Raw genomic sequence first — 25,450 nt, 5'->3', positions numbered from 1 at the left:
CCGAACCTGCACATTGTGGACTGTGGAAGGAAACCCGAGCACCCGGAGGAAACCCACGCAGACGCGGGGTGAACGTGCAGACTCCGCACAGACAGTGACCCAAGCCGGAATCGAACCTGGGACCCTGGAGCTGTGAAGCAACTAAACAGGTCATGCCTGACAAACAGGATTGAATTTATGTTTCTGGAGTGAAATGTGCTGCCGCACAACCCCCCCCCCCCCAAGGCTTTTTACAAGTGAAACATGACTTCTATCCCCTTGTATTCTAGCCCTCTAGATGTGAAGGCCTGAATTCCATTAGCCTTTTTTCTTCCGCCTCAACTCCACTTCCCCAACCACTCCCTGTATCCCTGGATTCCCCGCAAGATCAAAAACCTGTCTATCTTAGCCTTAAATTTACTCAATGATGCAACATCTACATCATTCTGGGGTAGAACATTCCAAAGATTCACAACCCTCTGAAGAAATTTCACACTGTCGCAATGCAAATGATTGACCCCTTATCCCGAGACTGTGCCTGTGTTCTACATTCCCCAGCCAGCAGAAATAACCTTTCACTATCTACCTTGTCAAGCCTTTCATAATCTTGTATGCTTTAATGAAATCAGCTCCAATTCTTCTGAACTTGGGTCTAATTTACTCAGTCACTCATCATAGGATAACCCTTTCATCCCAGGGCACAATCTGGTCAACTTTTGCTGTACTGCCTCTAAAGGCAAGTACATCCTTCCTTAAATACAGAGAGCAGAGGCGTGGTCTCACCAAAACAGTGTACAATTATAGCAAGGCCTCTTTATTCCTGTACTCAAATCCCCTTGCAATAAAGGTTAACATGCCATTTGCCTTCCTTGTTGCTTGCTCCACCTGCGTGCCACCGTTTTGTTTCTTGTCTGAGCACACCCAAATCTCTTGGAACACAAGCATTTGAAATTTTCACATTTTGTAAAAATATTCTTGTTACCAAAGTGAATAACCTCACACTCTACTCATCTTCCACCTCATTGCTCACTCACTTAACCTGTCTAAGACTCTTTGTAGCCCTTGTGTTCTCCTCACAGCTTTCATTCCCACCTAGCATTATGTCATCAGTAAACATAGAGACCCCAGTAATGTATCCAAGTCATTTAGATATATATCAGACCCCAGCACAGATCCTTACTCCACTAGTCGCATCCTGTCAATTAGAGTATCTGCCCATGTTCCCTACTCTCCTGATGCTCAGCAATTTCCTGTCAGATCAATAATTAGCCTTCAATTCCATGGGCTTCAGCTTTGGCTGGCAATCTCTTGAGCAAATTCATTCTGGAAATCCACATAAATAACATTCATAAACATTCTCTGTTCACGGCTTAGTCACCTCCCAAAAAATAAATTCAATCAGGTTTGTCAGGCATGACCTGTTCAGTCACCCCATCCGTAATTAGAAACTGTAGCAATCTCCTGACCGCAGATTTTTAAGACTAACTGGTCTGGAATTCCCTAGTTTTCTTCTCTCACCTATCTTACAGCAGACTGACATGTGCGACTTTCTAATCAAAAAGGAATGGTTCTGGAGGTGGTCTCTGGGAGATTCAAGTTAGGGTATCTGCAATGTTCTCACCTATTTCCTTTAAAACCCGGTGATGGAAACCACCTGGTCCTGGTGCTTTGTTACTCAGTCGTGCCATTATTTTCTTTTGCTTGCACTAATTTTAGCGAGTTCCTGTCCTGAATTCAATATTAGCCTTCTTAGGATTTCCAGCATGCTGATCTCCTCTTCTATTCTAAATATGGATGCAACATTATTCAACATATACACCACTTATTTTCATTCACAACCTTACCATTACCAGTTTGACATTTTTCTTGACTGCCCCCTTTTTCCCCAAACAGAATTGTAAATATTTGTGCTGATCTTGATATCCCTTGCAAGCTTCCTTTTGCTCTTACTAACTGTTTTGTAATTCTCTGTATCTTTCCTATTTGCCAGGATATGTGCTTCATTCCTTGCAATTTTGTAAGTTTTGAGTTTTATTCTGTCTCCTACTTCTTTGGTTGACCATGCCTGTTTTTTTTAAAACAAGAGCTCTTGGCTCTTAGGATAAACTCTCGATCTGTAGCATCCTTCTTCATGTTTAGCATATGTGTAGTCCTGTGTGATTTGTTATGTTCTAGGTGTAACATAAGCGGCTTCCTTGTGGTGCACTTGACAAAGGAAGGTTCAGACGTGGAGATAACTTCAACACGTTTATTAAACTATTTACACTTCTATTACTCGGGTTCGACACTACTGCTAATCCTACTACAGCTACCCAGACTGACTAACCAGTTGCTGCAATCCACGTGGTGGGAGTGATATTGAATCAACCCTGTGTCTGACTGTCTCCACTGGAAAGAGGCAGATCATGTGTGTGGTGTCCTTTATATATGGGTTGGTGTAATGCCCTCCTGTGGTGGTGTCACCTCTTGTGTGTGTGTATCGTGAATGTCCATTGGTCATGTCCTATCTAACTGATCTATTGGTTGAGTGTGTGTGTGTGTGTGTGTGTGTGTGTGTGTGTGTGTGTGTGTGTGTGTGTGTGTGTGTGTGTGTGTGTGTGTGTGTGTGAGGTTTCTGGTGCTCCCTCCAGTGTCTAGCTAGCCTACATGCATTTACATTGATGCACATCACCACATCCCCCCTTTTTTATATGTTACATTTTTTCTGTACACTTGAGAAAATTGAACAAAGAACAGGTAGATAAGGTAAGGTAAATCATTTGTGGGAGTCCAAAAACCATCATCCATCATGGTCAAAAGTCTCTCTTGGCTATGAACGCCATCAATGTCCCTGTGCCACAGGAACCAAGAAGTGGTCAAATCACTTTGCTGTCTGATTTGGAGTCCCTTTCTTTTTCATGTTTGTGATCATGCTGTCGGATGGCATCTTGTAGCTGATAAGGTGTTATCGTTGAAGAGGTACCATCAACAGTATCATTCGAGGTCATGGATGTGCCATATGGTGAAGTTGGATAAGACTGGTTCTGGCCACATGCTGTGCAGGAAGGGTGATCCTGCTGAGAACCGTTGAAGCTTGTCGAATTGGAAACAGAATTGCTGCTTGCATAAATACTTGGTGATGGTGTGAAACTAGAACCTTGCATCTGATAGGAAATACCGTCTGGCCAGGCTGGGGTGCAGATTGCGCTTGTGGTAGTCCTCCTTCGGTCTTGATTCCATTAGTGGGCAATCCGTAGTGCTGGCCTGTTTGAGAATATGCTGCATAGACTACTGTATGCCTGAATACTGGGTTTGTCCAGTATGAGCTGTAATTGGCTGCACTGCTAGTGTGGAAAAAAATGTGTGGATATAGCGGTGGTGAATATTGATGTATTCCTCTTGGACTGTGGCCGCTGCTAGTTATTACTGGCCCAGTGTAATTGTTAAGTGATCCATCTCCTGTCGTTGTGGCATCTGCTGTCACCCCGAGTGTGCCATCACTGAGGTTGCGGCACTCCCTGTCTGGAGTAAAGTCCGGCTTATGTGAATCAGAGTCGGCGTTTGGTTGCTCCCCATCTGGAGTCTGGTCTGTTTTAACTGAGTCAGTGTTGGTTTGTTGATGCCCCCCATCTGGAGTCTTAGCAGGTTCACTGGAGTCAGCTGAGATTTCTTGAAGCTGCACGTCTGGAGTTGGAACATGCAGGAATGCATCGACTTGTGGAGAGGTTCGAGCGAATGAGGGTGGAAGTATCGTGGTGTCACCGGAGTCACCAGTGGTCTCACAATGATTGTTGAGTGCCTCTGTAGACACTAGCTGAGGTCCGTCACTTTGCACATCTTGCATGGGAAGTGGGATGCTGTCGTCACACGTCTCACACACCGTGGGTAGAGCCTCAGTAGCTGCTTGTTGTTCACTTGGGTTGGGTAAATTGTCAGAGTCTTCATCTGGTGGTGCAAACAATGTGGGTGGACTGTCATTGTCTTGCTGTAGTCCTTCATTTGGGCTGGGACTGTCATCGTCGCTTTGTTCTTCTCTGCAGCATGATAGACCGTCATGGTCGTCCTGCTGTACACTGGAGCATGGTAGACTGTCACAGTCTTCTTGCTGTTTACTTGAGCATGGCAGACTTGCATCGTCTGCTGCTAGTTGGTCAGAGGTGGTTGCTAGACCCTCATGGTCTTGTTCCTGCAAGGACTGCGCTCTGGAGTCTTGCGTTTCTTCTATCGTGGAGTCTGTCCACGAGCTCGCTGTGGAGGCTTGTGACACTGGAGTCACTTCTTGTTCGTGCAAGGACTGCGGTGTGGAGTCTTGCATGTCTTCTTTCGTAGAGTCTGGAACCCTGAGCGGTGCGTGGACCGCGCTCTGTGTGGCAGCAGGCCGCTCTCTGTGGGCTTGGACCGCTCTCCGTCTCTTGGTTTCAGGCCGCAGCATAATCCTGCACTCACGAGTCGGGATGTCATGTCTGCTGGTCTGAAGATCCTCAAATCCAAAGAATTAGTCGTCGGGGTCGTCAATGTGCAACACGTCTAGTTGCGGTTCGGATTTGACACTGGGGTAGCCTCCCAAGGTGAAAGGTTTGTCTGAGTCGTTGTCTTCCAGGACCATATCATCACTGTTTGCATCGGAGCTGGCATTGGGCTCGTGAGGTCCAGAGAAAATGTAAAGGTCGGTATCGAAGTATTCAAGGTCGGAATCATCGGTTTGGGCGTAGGTAACTGCTTGTTGCAGGGTTCTTCGGAGGTTAATTTCATTTCCTGGTTCAATTTGAGGCATTGCGTTGTCATTCCAGGTGAAAGAAGGTTGTTTTACGGCTTTAAAAGATTTCTTTGATTTGGGACGTTTCCCCTTTAAATGGGTGTGTCCGGGGCCTCTGACGTCATTAAGCATGTGACATCATACGTAGGAAGCGTGCGCAAACCACTGTTCCTGTACCGGGGGCCATTTTCGTGATTGCACATGCGCGGCGTCTCGCACCTGCGCAAGTGCAGTCCCTTTAGAAAGATGGCCACCTATCAAAATGGTTGAATTTGTCCAGGACTGCCTGGAAGTCGCTCCTGTTTTGCCCTTTGGAGAACTTGAATTTTTTAAAGATTTCTTCTGCTCTGGCACCGGCGATGGGGAGGAGAAACTCTGGCCAGGTCTTCTAGTTCGGCTGCTACCAGGAAGATTTCAAACATTTGCCAGAATACCCGCCAGTTTTCGCGGAGATCGCCGTGGCACTGGAGCTGCTGCGGGACCCGGATCTCGAACATCTTGCCTGGGTATCGTTGCTGGTTGTCACCGTACACTGAGGTATGGCTATGTGGATTGAAACAGTTCAGTCCTGGTACCATGATTTGTTATGTTCTAGGTATAACATAAGTGGCTTCCTTGTGGTGCACTTGACAAAGGAAGGTTCAGACGTGGAGATAACTTCAACACGTTTATTAAACTATTTACACTTCTATCACTCGGGTTCGACACTACTGCTAATCCTACTACAGCTACCCAGACTGACTAACCAGTTGCTGCAATCCACGTGGTGGGCGTGATGTTGAATCAACCCTGTGTCTGACTGTCTCCACTGGAAAGAGGCAGATCATGTGTGTGGTGTCCTTTATATATGGGTTGGTGTAATGCCCTCCTGTGGTGGTGTCACCTCTTGTGTATCGTGAATGTCCATTGGTCGTGTCCTATCTAACTGATCTATTGGTTGAGTGTGTGTGTGTGTGTGTTTCTGGTGCTCCCTCCAGTGTCTAGCTAGCCTACATGCATTTACATTGATGCACATCACCACACTGTGTTGTAGCTTCACCAGGTTGCCACCTCATTTTTGATATATCTGGTGCTTCTCCTAGTATGCTCTTGTTAATTTGCTGTTTTACTTCTATCCAGTCTATCAGAACTGAAGAGGTGGAGTGGATTCAAAACAAAGTGTGGTAAAATGATCTTGAAAACTACCATAGATTTGCAAAAACTAATCCTAAAATGATCTTGGGGAGAACTAAAGAAACGGCAACCCAGCCAAGTCTTTCACATAGATTTTCGAAACACATTCTGTCCATTTTATTTGTCCTCAGCCTTGTGAGTGTGGGTCCCAAACTCTCAGGCCCTGTTCCATCACTGCGTGTGGCAGTGCAGGACGGCCATCCACCCAATAGTTGTACCCCCACCCCCTTTCCAGGCCCGTTCACATTAATAGGGCAGGCATCACTTTCAGAACAGTCATGCCTGCCTCAAGGGTGAGGAAGAAAAATATCTGCAAAACCAGATGGGATTTAATAATGTAGCAGAATTTCCTTACATCAATCCATTAACTCCATGCCAATCACAAAGTACTTGTGCCACACTTTCAACACAATGTGCTTGTGGCAAACAAGTGCAAGTGTACAAAGTCAATGTTAGATAAAGCAGGATGATAGTCACCCCACCTCAGTATCAGTCTCACTTTTTTAAAGAAAGCTAACCTCCACCAATTCTGGCAGCGATTTCAGTGGGCAGAAATTTGCCATCAAAAAAAGGAGGGGACATTTAGGACCACGTTTTCTGATGCATAGGATAATTAAACATGCCCATAAAAGTAGCCTGTTGAGCTTCAGCAGTTTTATTAATGTTTTACTTGAAAATGTCAGAACACTTCAGGGTATAGAAGTAGTCTGAGCATGAACCTACTCTCTCATGATGCATAACTAAGGTCTGTCTGAGCAAATATTGGTCTAACAACTGAAAGATATATCCCTTTATGGCAGCTTTATGAAACCATTTGAAAACAAACCAAAAATGTATTTTTCATATAATGTTTATAAGGTCACATTGCATTTCGGAGCTAAAAGTCAAGTCAGGGAAAGTGAGAGAGGGAGCGAGGAAAAAAGGGAGAGAAAGAGCAAGCGAGTGAAAAAGAGACAGAGAGCGAGAGAAATGTAGACAGCTATGTTGATGCAGTGGGCACATTTCCCAGTTAAGAGAAAAGGTCTTCTGTCGGAGAGCTCGTCAAAAACCTCAAGCAACCACAAGTCAGATTCTGTTCTCGTCCTTCAGGCGTTTCCTGGTAGTCCTTTTGCTCTATCCAATAGGTGACACACAACAATATACGCCAACCTGAGTTGGGATGTATTGCAAAACACCCTCAGATCTTTCTCCTGCAACCCCCAACGATTCCCTTACGCCCAATATCCTGCTTAAACTATTCACTACGTGCCCTTTGCAGACCCCCCCCCCAATATTAGCCACTCCTTCCCAAGTGCATATCCTGTATGTTCAGTCACACTTGCCAGCAACACCAGTTCTCATTGTTGAAACTCTAAAGTTCCTAGATTGTCATATCCGTGTCCCCAAAATTCTCACAACTTGACTCCAGACAAGGGCAGCATAGCGGCACAGTGGTTAGCACTGCTGTCTCATGGCGCCGAGGACCCGGATTCAATCCCGGCCCCGGGTCACTGTCTGTGTGGAGTTTGCACATTCTCCCAGTGCAAGGTAGGTGGATTGGCCACGCTAAATTGCCCCTTATTGGAAAATAAAGAATTGGGCACTTTAAATTTATATTTTCAGAAAAACTTCACTTCAGACTGACTACCCCACACACATGCTTTTCTTCAGCTTCCTTAGATATGCCCACCCACTAATCCTTACAAATCCAATACTTCTCCCCAAACATATCCTCTTGTTCATCATGAGCAATGCACTAAAAGATGTCGTCATTGACAGAAGCAACTAGAGGGATGCAATTCTCTCAGAAAGGAACAAAGTCTCATGGCAAATGCATTTAGCCGTGTGTTTCCCGCACTTGCAATGCCGAGAAACACATGGCTATTCAACGCGACTCACATTGTATGTGGGGGAGCCTGAACGGGGAGCGAGTGACCGTGGCCACATTGGGGCATCCCCATTTTGTACAGTGGGGAACTCCGCACACCGAGACCCCTGAAGCCATCCCCGACCTCCCCACCCCACAACCCGAATGGACTACGGGAGGGTCCCCAGCCTCCCCTCCCCAACCAACACCCAGGCAGGGCACCCCCGGCCCGATTGCACGCCTGCAGAAAAATGCCAGCTTGGCATCTTGGCAGTGCCAACCTGGCATGGCACTGCCAAGGTACCACCCTGCCTAAAAGGTATGCATTTGGGGGCCTCTGATCCCCTGGGAGTGCCGTTCTGGCTGGTCCCCGTTTGTGGGGATCAGTGCTGAGCGGCACTCGCCTGAGGTCTCTGAGGCGATGAATTCCAAAGCCTGGGGAATCTGCACATTAGAGTCTGACGCTGTCTCACTCCAATATGCAAATTGGCTAAAAAGTGATCCTGCCCATTGTGGGCTGGATTTACATCGCAATGCATTGGATCTCGCGAGGCGTTGTGAGCCGGGTAAATCCTGGGAGCGGGGTCTCCCGGCTTTTATTATCAGCAACGCTTCACCGCGGCAAGCTGACGTCCCGGCTCAGCATGGCCTTTGGATCGCGCCCATTGATGGTGAAGAGCTTTGTAAGGGAAAAGTTTGTTCTGGGAAAGTATTATCTTCCACCAAGACCAAGGTTCTCTCAGATTCCTGACTGCAGGTTTAAAATAAGATTAACAATAATAAAAATAATTTTAAAAAAGCTGCACACAACATGAATTGGATATATTCTTCCTTGTGTCAAGCAATGTCAATAATGTTTTTACCTTAAATAACTGCATTAGCGATTAGATGAGATTAAAAATGTAAATTATCAACCAAGACACTGCTTTGTAGAAATGTCGATTTTCCTCAGTGGTTTCCTTTGCAAAGTTTCCTTTGCTTAGTAATTGTTTTTCTAAACTGGAAGACTAATTGAACAATTGAGCAAAAGGTTTTGCCGAGTATTTTTCCAGTAAAGCTTCTCTCCACATCAGCACAGCAGGACCACATCCTGCTTCATTTTGTCTTAAAATGTAGTTCAGGACTTTTTAAATGGAACAAATATTTACAATGAGAGGATTCTGTTTGTTAGCCACATCCCCTTGCAGACAAAAGGGGGGGGAAAAAAAGTTCAAACCTTTTTTGTATAAAATCTCAATCACAAAAAAGTGTTTAAAAGTCAGATTTGCCTCTCAAGATGTACACTTTTACCGGTGGGGAATGTTTGGAGGTAATGCTGCGTGGATATAACAATTGACAGCAAGATTGGCAATTAACAAGACATTCCTCCTCCCTCAATAACCAGCCTCCCATTTTCCTAAACATAAAAATATTGTTGATTGGAAATTTTTTTAACAATTGCGTATTTCCTTTTGAGATCTAAATTAAATACCTAGGTGAAGGCCAAGCATATGCAGTAGTAGGGCTGTGCATGCAGCTGCAGCCAGCTCCTAACTGACCCAAACCTTAAAACCAGTTACCACAGTCACTGGACACTCCAGAAAGGCTGAGCTCACAGCTGAACATATTTCGAACATGACACTGATCCGGGTGGGCCCCCTCTATCATTGGTGAAGTTATATGGTGATAATAATGTACTGGACAGATTCTGCTTCAAGTCTAAATTGTGCCACACAGTGGAGCAACTTAAAATTAACATTTGGCGAAACCAAGTGGGGAGGCGGTGACATTGTGGTATTAACACTAAACTCTGGTGGCTGTGACTCTTAAAATACCGTCTGTTGTGTCAAACCACTAGAATGGAAATGAAACTGGACAGACCGCCCAGCATTGGAGGCATCGGAAACGACAAAGGCAAACTCAGTCCTGTCGACCCTGTAACGTCCTCCTTACTAACATCTGGGGGCCTGTGCCAAAATTGGGAGAGGTAACTCACAGACTAGTTAAGCGCCAGCCTGACATAGTCATACTCACAGAATCATACCTTACAGACAATATCCCCGACACCACCATCATCATGTCCTGACCCACTGGCAGGTGGCAGCAGTGGTATACGGTTGGAGGAAAGTTGCCCTGGGAGTCATCAAATCGACTCTGAACCCCATGAAGTTTCATGGCATCAAGTCAAACATGGGCAAGGAAACCTCCTGATTACCACATACCACTGGACCTTGCCCCCCTCTGCCACCGCAGCCCGCACCCCTGAGGGAACCAACAAGAGGGAAAAAACATACTTGACCTCATCCTCCTCAGCCTGCCTGCTGCAGATGTATCTGTCCGTGACAGTGTCAGTAGCAGTGATCACCGCACAGTCCTTGCGGAGACGGAATTTTCTGTGGCACGACCAAGGCTCCTTAGACAGCACCTTCCAACCCCACGACCACTACCATCTAGAAGGACAAGAGCAGCAAATCCTGGGAACACCACCACCTGGAAGTTCCCTGCCCCAAGCCACTCACCATTCTGACTTGGAACCAAATCACCATTCCTTCACTGTCGCTGGGTCAAATCCTGGAATTTCCTCCCTAACAGCACTGTGGGTGTACCTACACCACATGGACTGCAGCGGTTAACCATCACATTCAAGGACTATTAGGGATGTGCAATGAATGCTGCCCTAACCAGTGATGCCCACATCCTATAAATTAATTTTAAAAACCGTGCTAAATGGGGTAGATAGATCTAGCAACTCAATTCTGGGCATCCATGAGACTGTGGGCCATCAGTAGCAGCAGAATTGTACTCAACCACAACCTGTAACCTCATAACTACAGATATATTGTCCAAGCATTTCCCCCACTCTGCCATTACCACCAAGCCAGGGGATCGACCCTGGTTCAATGAAGAAGAGTACAGGAGAGCATGCCAGGAGTAATACTAGGCATGCATAACTAAAAAGGAGGTGTCAACCTGGTGAAGCTACAACTCAGGATTACTTGCTTGCCAAACAGCAGTAGCAATCGACAGAGCTCGGCAATCCCACAACCAATGTATCAGATCAAAGCTTTTTGCTCCACGTGATATCCAGAAACGGCTGAAGGCACTGGATATCACAAAGGCCCTGACAATATTCCGGCCACGGTGACTTGTACTCAAGAACTTGCTGTGCACCCCTAGCCAAGCTGTCCCAGTACAGCTACAACTCTGGCATCTAACTGGTAAATGTAGAAAATTGCCCAAGTGTGTCCTGTGCACTAAAAGCAGGACAAATCCAACCCAGCCAATTATTACTCCATCAGTCTACTCTCGATCATCAGCAAAGTGATAGAAGAGGTTATCAACAGTGCTATCAAGCAGCACTTACTCAGCAATAACTTGCTCACGGACACTCAGTTTGGGTTCCACCAGGATCGCTCAGCTGCTGACCTCATTACAACCTTGGCTCAAACATGGACAAAAGAGCTGAATGCCAGAGATGAAGTGAAGTAACCCAGGCTTGGACTGACAAGTAACATTCACGCCAGGCAATGACCACCTCCAACAAGAATCTGATCACCGCCACCACCTCTTGACTTTCAATGACATCATCCTTGAATCCCCCACTATCACCCTCCTGGGGGTTACCATTGATCAGAAACTGAACTGGACCCAGCCATATAAATACTGTGGCTACCAGAGCAGGTCAGAGACTGGGAATCCTGCGGTGAGTAGCTCACCTCCTGACTCCCCAAAGTATTTCCGTCATCCACAAGGCACAAGTGAGAGAGGTGATGGAATACTCTCCACTTGCCTGGATGAGTGCAATTCCAATAACACTAACACCATCCAGGACAAAACAGCCCCACTTGATTGGCACCCCTTCCACAAACATTCACTCCCTCCACCACCCACGCACAGTGGCAACATCTACAAGATGTACGAACAGCGAATCACCAAGGCTACTTAGCAACTTCCAAATCAGGACCCCTACTGTCTAGAAGGACAAGGGCAGCAGATACCTGGGAACCCCACCATCTGCAAGTTCCCCTCCAAGTCACTCACCATCCTGACTTGGAAATATATCGGCCGTTCCTTCACTGTCGCTGGGACAACATCCTGGAACTCCCTCCCTAACAGCACTGTGGGTGTACCTACACCAGATGGACTGCAGCGGTTCAAGGAGCAGCTCACTAGCACCTTCAAGAGCAATTAGGGATGGGCAATAACTGCTGGCCTAGCTATTGATGCTCACATCCCATGATGAACGTACCTGTAATATATGGAATGTGAATCAGGATGCTGGAAAACCTTTATGTGGTAGCTCTCCTATTATACATATGGCAACCACCTCAGGGTCATGGATTTCTACCATGGGTCTTCATGCGAGTGAACTGGTCAATTCTCAACCCATCGGTCTTGGAGTACATGGGTCATAAGTCCCATGGGTTCGTGGGATCCGGACTGCAAGATTTGTTTCCCTTACCATCGCTCTGCCTCAAGATGCTGCGATTCGATGCAACTTGATGGATATGTTGGTACAATTTTGAACGACTGGTAGCAAGTGTTTCAAGGAGAGCTTCAGAGTGTCTTTGAAACATTCTTTGTCTTCTCCCAAGTGTAAGAGTAGTTCTTCTTTATTCCCGGTCTAATTCCTTTCTTTCATTTTTGCCATTACATTTTTGATCTATGGATGATTTATGGGCATGTGCCTTTAATTCAAATGGAAGGATCCAGAAGGCTGTGCTAATTTAAGTTGTGGACTGGCACCAATGACAGAGATTGGTTGGAACTTGGTTTGATTGATTTGGCTGGTGGCCAATGAATTGGCTCAAAAGGCTGTGCTCTGCCCAGTGGTCATAGAATTTACAGTGCAGAAGGAGGCCATTCGGCCCATCGAGTCTGCGCCAGCCCTTGGAAAGAGCACCCTACCCAAGGTCAACACCTCCACCCCATCCCCATAACCCAGTAACCCCACCCAACACCAAGGACAATTTTGGACACTGTGGGCAATTTATCATGGCCAATCCACCTAACCTGCACATCTTTGGACTGTGGGAGGAAACCGGAGCACCCGGAGGAAACCCACGCACACACTGGGAGGATGTGCAGACTCCGCACAGACAGTGAACCAAGCCGGAATCGAACCTGGGACCCTGGAGCTGTGAAGCAATTGTGCTATCCACAATGCTACCGTGCTGCCCACTTTATTTTAGAGTAGGAAAATAAATTGATTGTTTGATTGATTTGGCTGGTGGCCAATGGCAAGTTAAAGCAGGAGTTAGGTATTTATTAACATTTAACCAACTGTATCTGCTGCGTATTTCACCATTAATCTTGTTGTAAATAATGGTGTTTCAACTTACAAATCTGGTGACTGTAATTATTGGACAGCGAAGGGCCAAAGATTGTGGAATTTATATAAGAATTATTGGTTAATTCACTTGTGTTGTGACTATGGGGCAGGTGGAGCTGGAATTGACCGTGCACTGGCCCAGGGTGGCGTAACACAAGCCTATCCAAGTGCAGCTCAGTTACACAGAATTTATCAAAAACTTTCCAAAAGTTCAGGGAATTGAATTTCAAACATTCAGTTGAAGTCCACTTTTCCAAACGAGGTTGGTCAGACTAAACCGGTCCCTTCTCGAACAGGATTGGCTGCCACTTAAGGGTTTATTGCAAGTTTCTTTTTTCAATTTGTTTGTAGGATATTGCACCGACAAGGCTGCATTTATTGTCCAATCTTAGTTGCCTCAGGTGGTGGGTCTTCTCCTGGAACTGTCGTGGCTATCTAAGTGGTGAGTTAGCTGTCAAAGTAATCTTGGGGAGTTGCTGCAATGGATTCTGTAGGATATAAATACGGCAACCATAATACATAATGGTGGACTATGGCGGGGGTTCTGACCGAGTGAATCCTTCTATCCTGATGGTGGCAAACTTCAAATGTTGTTGCAGCTTCAACTATATTGGTTAATAGCAAGAATTCCATTACGCTCCTGACCCGAGCCTTGTAGATGATGGAGGCTTTGAAACAAACTGGGGTCACTAAAGCAATAACCCTGGCATCGTTGGCCGACAGATTAATTTACAGTCTGTGGACACTGTAAAACTGGCAGCTTTGTGGGAAGAAGCCTCAATACAACATTTCTAAATGCCTTTGCAACTTACGTATTGAATGTGGGAGGTAGAAAGTGTAAATTATGCCAATTGTAAGAACCCTTGTTTAAATATTCCTATTCCACACCTAGTTTGGAGCAGTTCAATTTTTGTTGGTTTGGTTTACATTCATATGTAGTCTCTGTTGGCTGGAGGCTCAAAAGTTATTTGTATGGAGAATGACCAAACACAATTGTTACCTACCTATTGTTACCTGGTACATGCCGACTAAAATTTATTCTGGAGTCTCAAAAAAAAAAAAAACCGATGAGTCTATATACAAAAGGAGCATATAAATGCCGAGGCATTTACAGTTTTCACTGGACAAATGGCAAAATTCAAACCCGAAACAATCCCAGAATATGGTGTGATAAAAATGTCTAATTCAATGACCCTGATAACACATTACATGTTATATTCAGGAAATGACACTCCTAATATAAAACAGCATGTCCATCAACTCACTGTGAGCCACAGGAGATATACCACTTTACGAAAATGTCTTGTAACTACCACACTTGACACAATCCAGATATTACACTGTATAAAATAACAGAACAAGCTTTAAAAGATAGATTATACAAAAAAAAAAGTAGTTTGTTGTTTTTCCAGACATTCAAATAACCTGGCCTCTCCCCAGGGATGCAGTCAAACTTGCTATAAGTTTTTTTTTCAAACTATAGATACCGACTAGCCTTTACTTCAGGACATGGCAAAAATAACATGGCAATCCATTGGAGGGAGATTAAAGAACTGGCGATGCGTGTACTGCATCAAATAGTTAGCTGCATCCTCATATTGTGCACTGCATCTACTCAATGAAAAGGCTATAATCAAAATAGTACAATAGTTTAGCTGGTGGTACACAGATTCCTCTGGTCTGATATATGGCACTAGACTCAGTGCGAGAGATTAAAGATCTCAATGGGAGTCTTGCCTTGATTCAAGATCTCCAAAATAGACATGCTGCTAATTATCCTACCTGGTTGTCTCAGCTTGTTTCCACATTCTGCCATTAGTTACACACAAGTTTCAGTTAAATGGAGGACAAGTTCAGGGACCCGTATCCAGTCTAGCTTCATGTGTGCATTGTTACCAGTGTATCATGTTCAGCATACTTGCCAGCCTTTTAACCAATGATATCAAAATACGACAGCTCTAGAGATGATGCTAATCTCAACTTGGTACCGTTGCAAAACAACTATTGTATCAGACTCCTGATTAAAGCTGTATACCAATAGGATCCAAATGCAGGCTAGCTCGTGAGGAAATTTCAACACTAAGGCTGGGTTTAATGAAGGCAGAAGTCCTGCTGCCAGGGTTGAAAGTGCAGCATGTAATACAAGGGTATCTGGCATAGCAAAGGTAAATGTGGGACTGGAAAACAGTACCGCCCAGAATGCGATGTAAAGGAGAGAAAAATGACCTGAGATTAGAGTTGGTTGTGGATTGGACAGACCAGTGTAGAAACAAGAATGGAGTAAGCTCATAACTATGTACATATATGCCCAAGCTATGTGTTATCGAGAAACACGTAAAAACGTGCAACCATACAAGACTCAGAATCTCTTTGGGAGACCGACTGAACATAATAATAATAGCTTAATGTCCTGTACCAGCCTCCCCGAACAGGCGCCGGAATGTGGCGACTACGGGCTTTTCACAGTAACTTCATTTGAAGCCTACTTGTGACAAAAAGCAATTTTCATTTTCATGTCACAAGTAGGCTTCAATGAAGTTACTGTGAAAAGCCCCTCGTCGCCACATTCCGGCGCCTGTTCGGAGAGGCCGGTACGGGAATTGAACCTGCGCTGCTGGCCTTGTTCTCCATCACAAGCCAGCTGTTTAGCCCACTGTGCTAAACCAGCCCCTTGGTTTATGTCCCCTTGGAACATGGTGCCAGCGAAGGGAAAAACCCAGAACCTCAGAAGCTAGACCAGAAATTCAAAGGTTGGAAAGCTAGAAGGAGCAGCATTCTGATAATAAACTAATGAAGACACAGAGGGAAGTCGCGTGAAAGAGGCTCCTTTGAAAATCAGAGAAAAAAAACTCCAATGTGCAGCTGAGGACCCCACAAAGATCTCGCGGAGAGCACAATGACTGCGCGCTCACAGTGCAGAGTCAAAAAAACATAGCAGGGATGAACAAAAAATTCAGTTCTAAGCCAGGACTGGTTTAAAAAGCTTCAGCGCTGTAAACATGTCAGAGCAGCCCATCTCTGAAAACACCACAGCCGGATTCAGAATCGGCGCCATACCACATGGAAAATAAAAGTGGAAGGTTTAAAAACTTCATCGTAAGCCAAGAATAGATTGGGGTGGCACAGTGGTTAGTGCTGCTGCATCACAGCACGGGGGACCTGGGTTAGATTCCAGCCTCGGGTGACGGTCGGTGCGGAGTCTGCACGTTCTCCCAGTGTGTGCGTGGGTTTCCTCCGGGTGCTCCGGTTTCCTCCCACAGTCCAAAGATGTGCAGGTTATGTGGATTGGCCATGATAAATTGCCCAAATGTGAGGTGGGGTTACAGGGCTAGGAGTTGGGGATTGAGTCTAGGTAGAGTGCTCAATCGGCGCAAGGGCCAGTGCAGACTCGATGAGCCGAATGTCCTCCTTTTGTACTGTGGGTCCGAAAATCCTCCAATATCGCAGGGGAGGCCCCAAGTCAGGATTTAACAAATTCGCTGTAAAACAAAAACACGAAACCCCAAAAGGAGGTCAGGTTCACCATCACTGCAGGAGCCCACCAAAGCGCAACAAGCGTGGGATTTGAAAAACAGTTACTGAGGCGGCATCTTTAAAGCCCACACAGCATTTTAAGCTGTATTCACGAGAACTTTAAAAACAACCATAGACAACAAACCAACATTACCAGAATGATTTGGACTGATCGAAGTGCTGGACCAAAAGCAAAATTGAGGACTAACAAAGCCTCAGTAAACGGTCACCTCACCAAGTTCAAATTGGACACGAGAGCCAGTTACCATGGCTGGTGACACAAAGCCTGATGCCACCCACGAAACCGCACGGAATAGGTACCATTAAGCTCCCAGTTAAAAGGCACATTGTAGGAGACACTCAAATACAAAAACAAATACAGGAGACATTATTTGTAGTCCACAATCAAAAATTTTCCCTTTTAAGCAGAAAAGCCCATGTCAACATCAACTTCCTTCAGAAATGTGAGGCGGCCAACCAGCTTCCAAATTAAAAAAGTATCCCAAGCTCCTCACAGGATTGGGGTGACTGAAGACCGCACACAGGATTACATCAAGGGAGGATGCCAAGCCCGTGTGTCTGTTTACACCACAGACAATACCATACCCTCATGTGAAGCAAATGCAGCAACATCTGGACGTTCCCTCACTCAGCTGACAGAATGGTATTGCAGGATGGTCCCAATTCCGATGCCAAACGGGTCCATCCATATCTGTGTCGACCTGACACAACTCAACAAGGCAATGGAGAGAGAAGTCCATCCAAAGTCCTTGGTTGACACAGCCTGACCAATCTTTCCAAAAGCACTGTATTTTTAAAGCTAAATGTTAATAGCGTTTTCTGACAACTTCCACTAGATGAGAAATCCATTTATCACTCTTTTGGCAGATTCTGTTTCAATCATTTGCCATTCAACATTACCTCGGCACCAGAGATGTTCAACGTACGGTCGGCCATTTTGCAAAGCTTGGAGAGCGTCATCTGCCTTATGAATGATGTTTTGATCTACAGCATGACCGTGGAGAAACACAACAAGGCTCTGTGGCCCTAGAATGCTTGCAGGAAGCAGGGCTGACACTAAACAAGAAATGAGAGTTCTCAAAGGCCTCTATTCAGTTCTTAGGACACTCTTGTCAGCAGCAAAGGCATCACGGCAGACCCCCAAAAATGAAAGCTGTCAGCAAGTTCTCAACCGCATTTATTCCAGACCTCTAGAGTCTCGGGCAGCAAGAACCCAATTGGTGAACTTTCTAATCAATCTGGCGCAGGTCACAGAACCCCTGTGACACCTTCTCAAGTCCTTCATTCCGGGGATCATTCTTGTGAATCGCCTCTGGACCCAAGGCCAGCACATTCTTCCTTAGCTGGTTTAGCACAGTGGGCTAAACATCTTGCTTGTAATGCAGAACAATACCAGCAGCGCGGGTTCAATTCCTGTACCGGCCTCCCCGAACAGGCGCCGGAATGTAGCGACTAGGGGCTTTTCACAGTAACTTCATTGAAGCCTACTTGTGACAATAAGCGATTATTATTATTATTAGATACGGGGCCCAAAACTGCTCATAATACTCCAAATGAGCTCTGACCAGAGCCATGTCCAGCTCAGAAGTACATCCCTGGTCTTGTATTCTAGCCCTCTCGACATGAATGCTAACATCGCATTGGCCTTCCTAACTGCCGACTGAACCTGCATGTTAACCTATTTTTAAAAAATATTTTTATTCTCCTCTTTTCACATTTTCTCCCAAATTTACACCCACAAATTTAAACAATAATCAGCAACGAATGCAATGTCAATCCCCATATCAATAACAAAAATCCCATGTTCCCACCAAACATTAGCCCGCATGTTAACATAAACAAATGGCAAAAAGGAATCAGGAATCACCCATAGTCACCATTAACCCCCCCTGAATGTTCGATGTAATCCAATTCTCGAAAGTGCATAATGAATAATGCCCATGAATTGTAGAACCCCTCCATCCTTCCCCTCAGTTCAAACTTAACCTTCTCAAGAGTCAAGAATTCCAGTGGGTCCCTCCGCCACGCCAGGGCACAGGGTGGAGAGGTTGCTCTCCAACCCATGAGGATCCGCCTTCGGGCGAGCAACGAGGCGAAGGCTACAACATCTGCCTCCGCACCCATTTCCAACCCCGGCTGGTCAGACACCCCGAATATGGCCTCCCGGGGGCCCGGGTCCAGTTTCACGTGCACCACTTTAGAAATTACCCTAAACGCCTCCTTCCAGTAATCCTCCAGCTTTAGACAGGGCCAAAACATATGAACGTGATTAGCCCCCCCCCCACCCACCCACCGCGCGCAACGTTCACACACATCTTCTACTCCTTCAAAGAATCAGCTCATCCTCGCCCTTGTGAGGTGCGCTCTATATACCACCTTCAGCTCTATCAGGCCCAACTTCCCGCAAGAGGTGGAGGCATTCACTGTCCGGAGCACCTCACACCAGAAACCCTCCTCCATACCCTCTCCCAACTTTTCCTCCCACTTTGCCTTGATCCCTTCCAGCGGTGCCTTCTCCTCCTCCAAAATAGCCCCGTAAACCACCAACACAACCCCCTTCTCCAGTGCCCCTGTCGTCAGCACCTCCTCCAGCAATGTGGAAGCCGGCTCTACTGGGAAGCTCTGTGTCTCTTTCTGGAAAAGTCTCGAACCTGCATGTATTTAAATATTTTCCCCTGCTCCATCCCATACTTTGCTCCCAACTCTTTCAATCCTGCAAACCGACCCCAAGAAACAAATCTTTTAGTGTCCTAATCCCTTTCTCCTCCCACTGCCCTGGCTCAGGATCTATGGATCCCCCGAATCGGCATTTCCCTTGACCCTGACCCCAACCCAAAATGTTGGCAAAACTGCCTCCAAATTCTCAACTAAGCTATTACTACCGAACTCCGAGTATTTCCCCGGGGCCGTCGGGAGCAGCGCTGTTGCTAGTGCCTTCAACCCCGGCCCCCTACCCAAACTCTCCTCCCTTCTGACCCATTGGGAGTCAACCCCTCTGACCCAGCTCCGTACCTTCTCCACATTCGCCACCCAGTAACAATACATCAGGTTCGGAAGACCCAAACCCCCTGCCTTCCTCTCTGTAGCAGCACCTTTCAAATCCTAGACACCTTCCCTCCCCATATGAACAAGGTAATCATCCCTTCAATCTCACTAAAAAATACCTTTGACAGGAAAATCGGCAGGCATTGGAAAATAAACAGAAATCGCAGCAACACGTCCATTTTAAAATCGCCTGTACGCAACCCGCCAGTGACAGCGGGCGAACCCCATGTCAGTTGAGGCCTCTGGCTCCACTCCTCCCTCTGCACGCGAGCCCAACTGCGGGAACGTGCAGGTTCCGCCAAAGCTTTCAAGGTAGTGGCTCAGATACAGCTGCAGAGTTGATCCCGGGTACTGGGATACACATGGTATCACTTGTGGGCCAGCGTGCTTCAAGGTCCTTGCTTTCTCACCGTGCTTTTGTGCGAGGATTCTTCCCCCCACCACTCACCCCGACTCCCAATCGGCAGCTGAAGTGAGTTTCTAGTTAATACTGTCATGAGAATGTCACTTTAAGAAATGTTTGTCTGCTCATGTTACTGCAGTGATGTCAGAGTGTGGGTGGAGCTGAGCTCTGGCTCTGCTTTTTAGTTTCACTTTGAGAAAAGCTTGGGTGTGTCTGTGTTTTTTTGGTTTCGTTTCAGTGTTGGAGCTGAAGCCAGACAAAGCAGGTGTCCTGTTGTTCTCTCTGCCATGAAAAGACTAAACACATTAAAGAAGCCATCCCCAATGGACAAGCTCTCCGTATACACAGGATCTGCTCAGACGAGGAGGATCGTAACAGACATCTACAGACGTTGAAAGATGCCCTCGTACGAACGGGATATGGCGCTCGACTCATCGATCGACAGTTCCAACGCGCCACAGCAAAAAAACCGCACCGACCACCTCAGAAGACAAACATGGGACACAACCGACAGAATACCCTTCGTCGTCCAGTACTTCCCCGGAGCGGAGAAACTACGTCATCTTCTTCACAGCCCTCAATACGTCATTGATGACGATGAACATCTGGCCAAGGTCATCCCCACACCCCCACTACTTGCCTTCAAACAACTGCACAACCGCAAACAAATCATAGTTTGCAGCAAACTACCCAGTCTTCAGAACAGTGACCACAACACCACACAACCCTGCCATGGCAATCTCTGCAAGACGTGCCAGATCATCGACATGGATACCACTATTACACGTGAGAACACCACCCACCAGGTACGCGGTACATACTCGTGCGACTCGGCCAACGTTGTCTACCTCATACGCTGCAGGAAAGGATGTCCCGAAGCGTGGTACATTGGCGAGACCATGCAGACGCTGCGACAACGAATGAACATACGTCGCGCAACAATCACCAGGCAGGAATGTTCCCTTCCAGTCGGAGAACACTTCAGCAGTCAAGGGCATTCAGCCTCTGATCTCCGGGTAAGCGTTCTCCAAGGCGGCCTTCAGGACGCGCGACAACGCAGAATTGCCGAGCAGAAACTTATAGCCAAGTTCCGCACACGAGTGCGGCCTCAACCGGGACCTGGGATTCATGTTGCATTACATTCATCCCCCACCATCTGGCCTGCAAAATCCTACCAACTGTCCTGGCTTGATACAATTCACACCTCTTTAACCTGGGGTTACCCCATCTCTGGATCTGTAAAGATTTAATCACCTGCTAATGCTCGCATTCCAAGCATTGTCTGGCATCTTTGAATCTGTCTATATACGTGTTTCTGGAACATACCTCTTCATTCACCTGAGGAAGGAGCAGCGCTCCGAAAGCTAGTGACATCGAAACAAACCTGTTGGACTTTAACCTGGTGTTGTAAGACTTCGTACTATGAAAAGACTATCTCTTGATCATTTGGTGAATTCAGAATTATAAATGTTCTCAGTAGTGAATTTAAACCTGATGTGCTTCTGTTAAAAGGTGTTTCTTTTGTCTTCTGGATGTTGTTTGGGAATTTATTAAGGATTACTTAGAGTTGTATTCTTTGGGGGTTGAATTTGAATTAATGGTTGCTGAGATGTTCACTATATATGTTTTAAAAAGGTTAACTTGAGTTCATAGAATAAACATTGTTTTGCTTTAAAAAATCCTTTTCCATTTCTGCTGTACCACACCTGTAGAGTGGGCCGTGTGCTCCCCATAACCACAATCTATTAAAAGTTGTGGGTCAGGTGAACGCCATGATACACTTTGAGGATCTCTAAACCCTGGCCCATAACAATACCCACCACCTCCAAACAACTAAACAGAATTAATACATTAATAAACAATTAGCAAATTGCAAACTTGCTCAATAATTACTTTGTATCAGTCTTCATAGTCGAGAAACAGGATGAAGTACCAGACAGAGGAAAAACATAATTTAAATTCAGGGCAGATGCTCATCAGATTTAGTCGAAGCAAAATAATGTTCATGGAGAAAATAATGAGACGAAAGATAGATAAATCACTAGAACTGGATTGTTCCGACTCCAGGGCATGTGACAAAGCAGGAGCTTTAGTCATGATCTTCCAAAGCTCTGGATTCAGGAATTACCCCTTTAGATTAGAAAACTGTCAATGTCATTCCATTATTTAAGAAGGGCAGAAGAGAGAAACCTGGAAATTAGGAGCTGTTAGTCCAACGTCTGCTGCGGGAAGGTTACTGGAATCGGCTGTTAGGGACAGATTGAGCATTTTGACGCGCACAAACTAATTAGAGTCAGCATGGCTCAGAAAGCTGTTGCAGCTGGGGGAGGTCAAATTCAAAATGGTCTTTATGCAAGGATATAAAGGGATATGGAGCAAAGGCGGGTAAATAGAGTTGAGGTACACTTTAGCCATAATTTAACTGGATCACAGAATAGTCACTGTTCATATGTCCAAAGGTAATTAAGAATAACTCAGTGCAGTTCTGAGGCAATGCTGCACTGTCAGAGATGCCATATTCCAGATGAGATGTTAAACCAACTCGGTGTTCTCTCAGGTGGATGAAAAAGATTGCACGACGTACTGTGTCGTGGCCAATAGTTATTCCTCAACTTACATCAATAAAACAGATCATCTGAACATTGTCGCATTGCTGTTTGTGGAACTTTGTTGAGTGCAAGTTGGCTGCTGCTTTCATAAGAACTAGGAGCAGGAGTGGGCAATTTAGCCCCTCAAGCCCACTCCGCCATTCAATATGATCATAGCCAATCTCATCTCGGCCTCAACTCCGCTTTCCTGCTCATTCTCCATAACCTTTCAACCCATTACTAATTAAAAATCTGTCGATCTCCTCGTAAATTTACTCAATGTCTGTCCCAGCATCCACCGCATTCTGGGGTAGTGAATTCCACAAAAATAAGTAATTTCTCCTCGTCGCTATTTTAAATCTGCTATCCCTTATCCTAAAGCTATGACCTCTCGTTCTAGATTGTCCCACAAGAGGAAGTATCTGCTCTACGTCTACTTTGTCAATACCCTTTATCGTCTTATATACCTCAGTTAGAGTATTGTTGACTTAACATTTTCTATGAGTAAGTGAGTATGAAATTTATAATATACACTGTATAGAATGCACAAAAAGACAAAATCTTAAATTTTAAAGGTTCAAATGACTGTTCTGCACAAATTATCCACTGACCATTACATAACCCTATAGCTAGATTAGTGCCTGCCTTTCAATTAAATACTTCATATTTTAAAAAGTCTTGCCTCACCAAAGGAAAATATGCAGCAATTATATTTAAATGATGTATCCCACTCCCACCCAAGTCTAAGCATAATCGCATTGTTCAATGGCAGCATCAGGTGTCAGCAATGACAGCATTCACCGCAATATTTTTCACTCCTAGTTTGTTGCAAAGTCTCACTAAACTTAATTGAGACAATTAACAGAAGCAGTACCTCTCCCCCACCCCAGTGACACAAGACAAAAAAGGATTAACAGCAGACTGCTGCTACCTGGCAAACTTGCCATGTCTGAACTGCCCACTGCACTCCCAAAGTGAGTGCAAACACAGCAATAAAGAAACAGACATTCAAAAGTCACAAAACAACTCAAAAGAGGATGATTCATGGGTGTTAAATTAGCCCTTTCTGCAAAGAAACTTGGAATTCCAACACCAAAATAAAAATCAAGAGCTGATACACTAAAAATATGCAAAATAAGGAGCCACTGCTGGCTTCAAGGCGGCTTATACCCAACCCAGTTTAAAAAAAAATTGGTTTTAAACATTGCAAAGTAAACTTTAAAACATTTCCTCCATTCCGAAGCAACTACCTGTAATCAGTCATTTACGTGTGACACTGGATTCAAGACAGCAAACGAAGACGTGAGTCCCTAATTGAGTCTGAACACTGGAAGTACAACCGAAGATGGACTGGTCGCGCAAAGATTAGGTGGGATTTAAACAAGCAGCGTCTGTCATCCCTGAAACCTCGGAGAATCTGAAGAACTCCATTGTTCAAACACATCTTTAAATTGAAATATGTTCCAACATCAAGAGGTGTCAAGGTTAGATCCTTCACCTGTAGGCACTTTGGGTAGATGGCCCATTAAAAAGTTGGGAAGGCAAGTAAGAATTTAGGAAAGGTATTCATTTTCAGCACAAACATTGTAATCTAAAGTAAATAGGAATATGAGAACTTGAGGAGTTCACTTTTTGTGTGTGTCTTTCCCAGTTAACTTTCCCCAAACACACACTGTTTCTCACTGTCTGCAAACTCCCTAATCCTCGTTCTCTGCCCCCTCCCATTCTGGGCACTCACCTGAGCCTGAGCAGGCTGGGCCCAGGCATTTAACTGCGTCGCTACCGTGGACAGGCCTGGTCCACATGACCTTGTTATCTTAGCGCAGTTATTGTGGAGACAATCAGTGCTCTCCGGTTGCTAACCGGCCACCCCTCACTGTCCGCGCGCCACCCACTCACTTACTCAACTTGACCTGTCATGGAGGGAGTGGCTGCCGCTCCGAACGGCTGTCCGCCCTGAAGCGCCCACTGCCTGTCCGCCCGGAGCCTCCTCTGCGATCGCTGCCTGCTCTCCGGCCCCTGTCCCGGGCGCGATTTTTACTGCCTCAAACTCCGTCTCTTTCGATCTTTTTTTTCACTGACTGTACTTCAGAATCCGCAGCCCAGAGCCCGCCCTCCTCTTCCGCCATTGGCGGATCCCGCTGAAGCGTCTCCAATAGGACCCAGGCATGGCACAGAACCCCGCGCTGATTGGCCCGCTGCGCTGTCACACAGGCGGCCCGACGGCGGTTGGCCGCCTGATCTCCTGGAAAGGGGTGTGTCCGTGCGTCACGAGGAAGGAGCAGCCAGAGAAAGTAAACAGTTAGTCCAATTGGTGACTTTCCTTGGCTAAAGGTTTAATCTTACTTTATATTTACCTCATAGAAATTTAAGTTTCCATCCCTAAATGGAAATGCAAATCGTAAGTTTTTTTGTGTCAACACTTTGATGCTGTTGTCAAGGTGCACACTGGGAGCTGTAAATCTCAGATCGGTGCGAGTCTGGGAATCTTGCAAGCAGTTATGGAGGTCATTGAGTGGGATAGGATGTCATTGAGGGGGATAGGGGGTCATTGAGGGGGATAGGGGGTCATTGAGGGGGATAGGATGTCATTGAGGGGGATAGGGGGTCATTGAGGGGGATAGGGGGTCATTGAGGGGGATAGGGGGTCATTGAGGGGGATAGGATGTCATTGAGGGGGATAGGATGTCATTGAGGGGGATAGGGGGTCATTGAGGGGGATAGGGGGTCATTGAGGGGGATAGGGGGTCATTGAGGGGGATAGGATGTCATTGAGGGGGATAGGATGTCATTGAGGGGGATAGGATGTCATTGAGGGGGATAGGATGTCATTGAG

General features: G+C 45.9%; 1 protein-coding gene across 3 annotated transcripts in view; it reads right to left on the bottom strand.

Moving 5' to 3' along the window:
- Positions 1 to 24,674, bottom strand: part of LOC140405513 (vitamin D3 receptor-like) — a 230,297-nt gene extending 205,623 nt beyond the window's left edge. For 2 of the 3 annotated variants that reach the window (XM_072494055.1, XM_072494052.1), the window contains exon 1: positions 24,518 to 24,674. The gene's annotated coding sequence lies outside the window, so the exon portion shown is untranslated. The remainder of the gene's footprint in view (positions 1 to 24,517) is intronic. The other variant, XM_072494053.1, reaches the window with a different exon arrangement.
- Positions 24,675 to 25,450: the final 776 nt, after the last annotated feature.

Source organism: Scyliorhinus torazame, chromosome X (assembly GCF_047496885.1).
Source record: "Scyliorhinus torazame isolate Kashiwa2021f chromosome X, sScyTor2.1, whole genome shotgun sequence".
NCBI classification, from domain to species: domain Eukaryota; kingdom Metazoa; phylum Chordata; class Chondrichthyes; order Carcharhiniformes; family Scyliorhinidae; genus Scyliorhinus; species Scyliorhinus torazame.
Note: the sequence above shows the minus strand (reverse complement) of the source record. Positions and strands in the feature narration are given on the sequence as shown.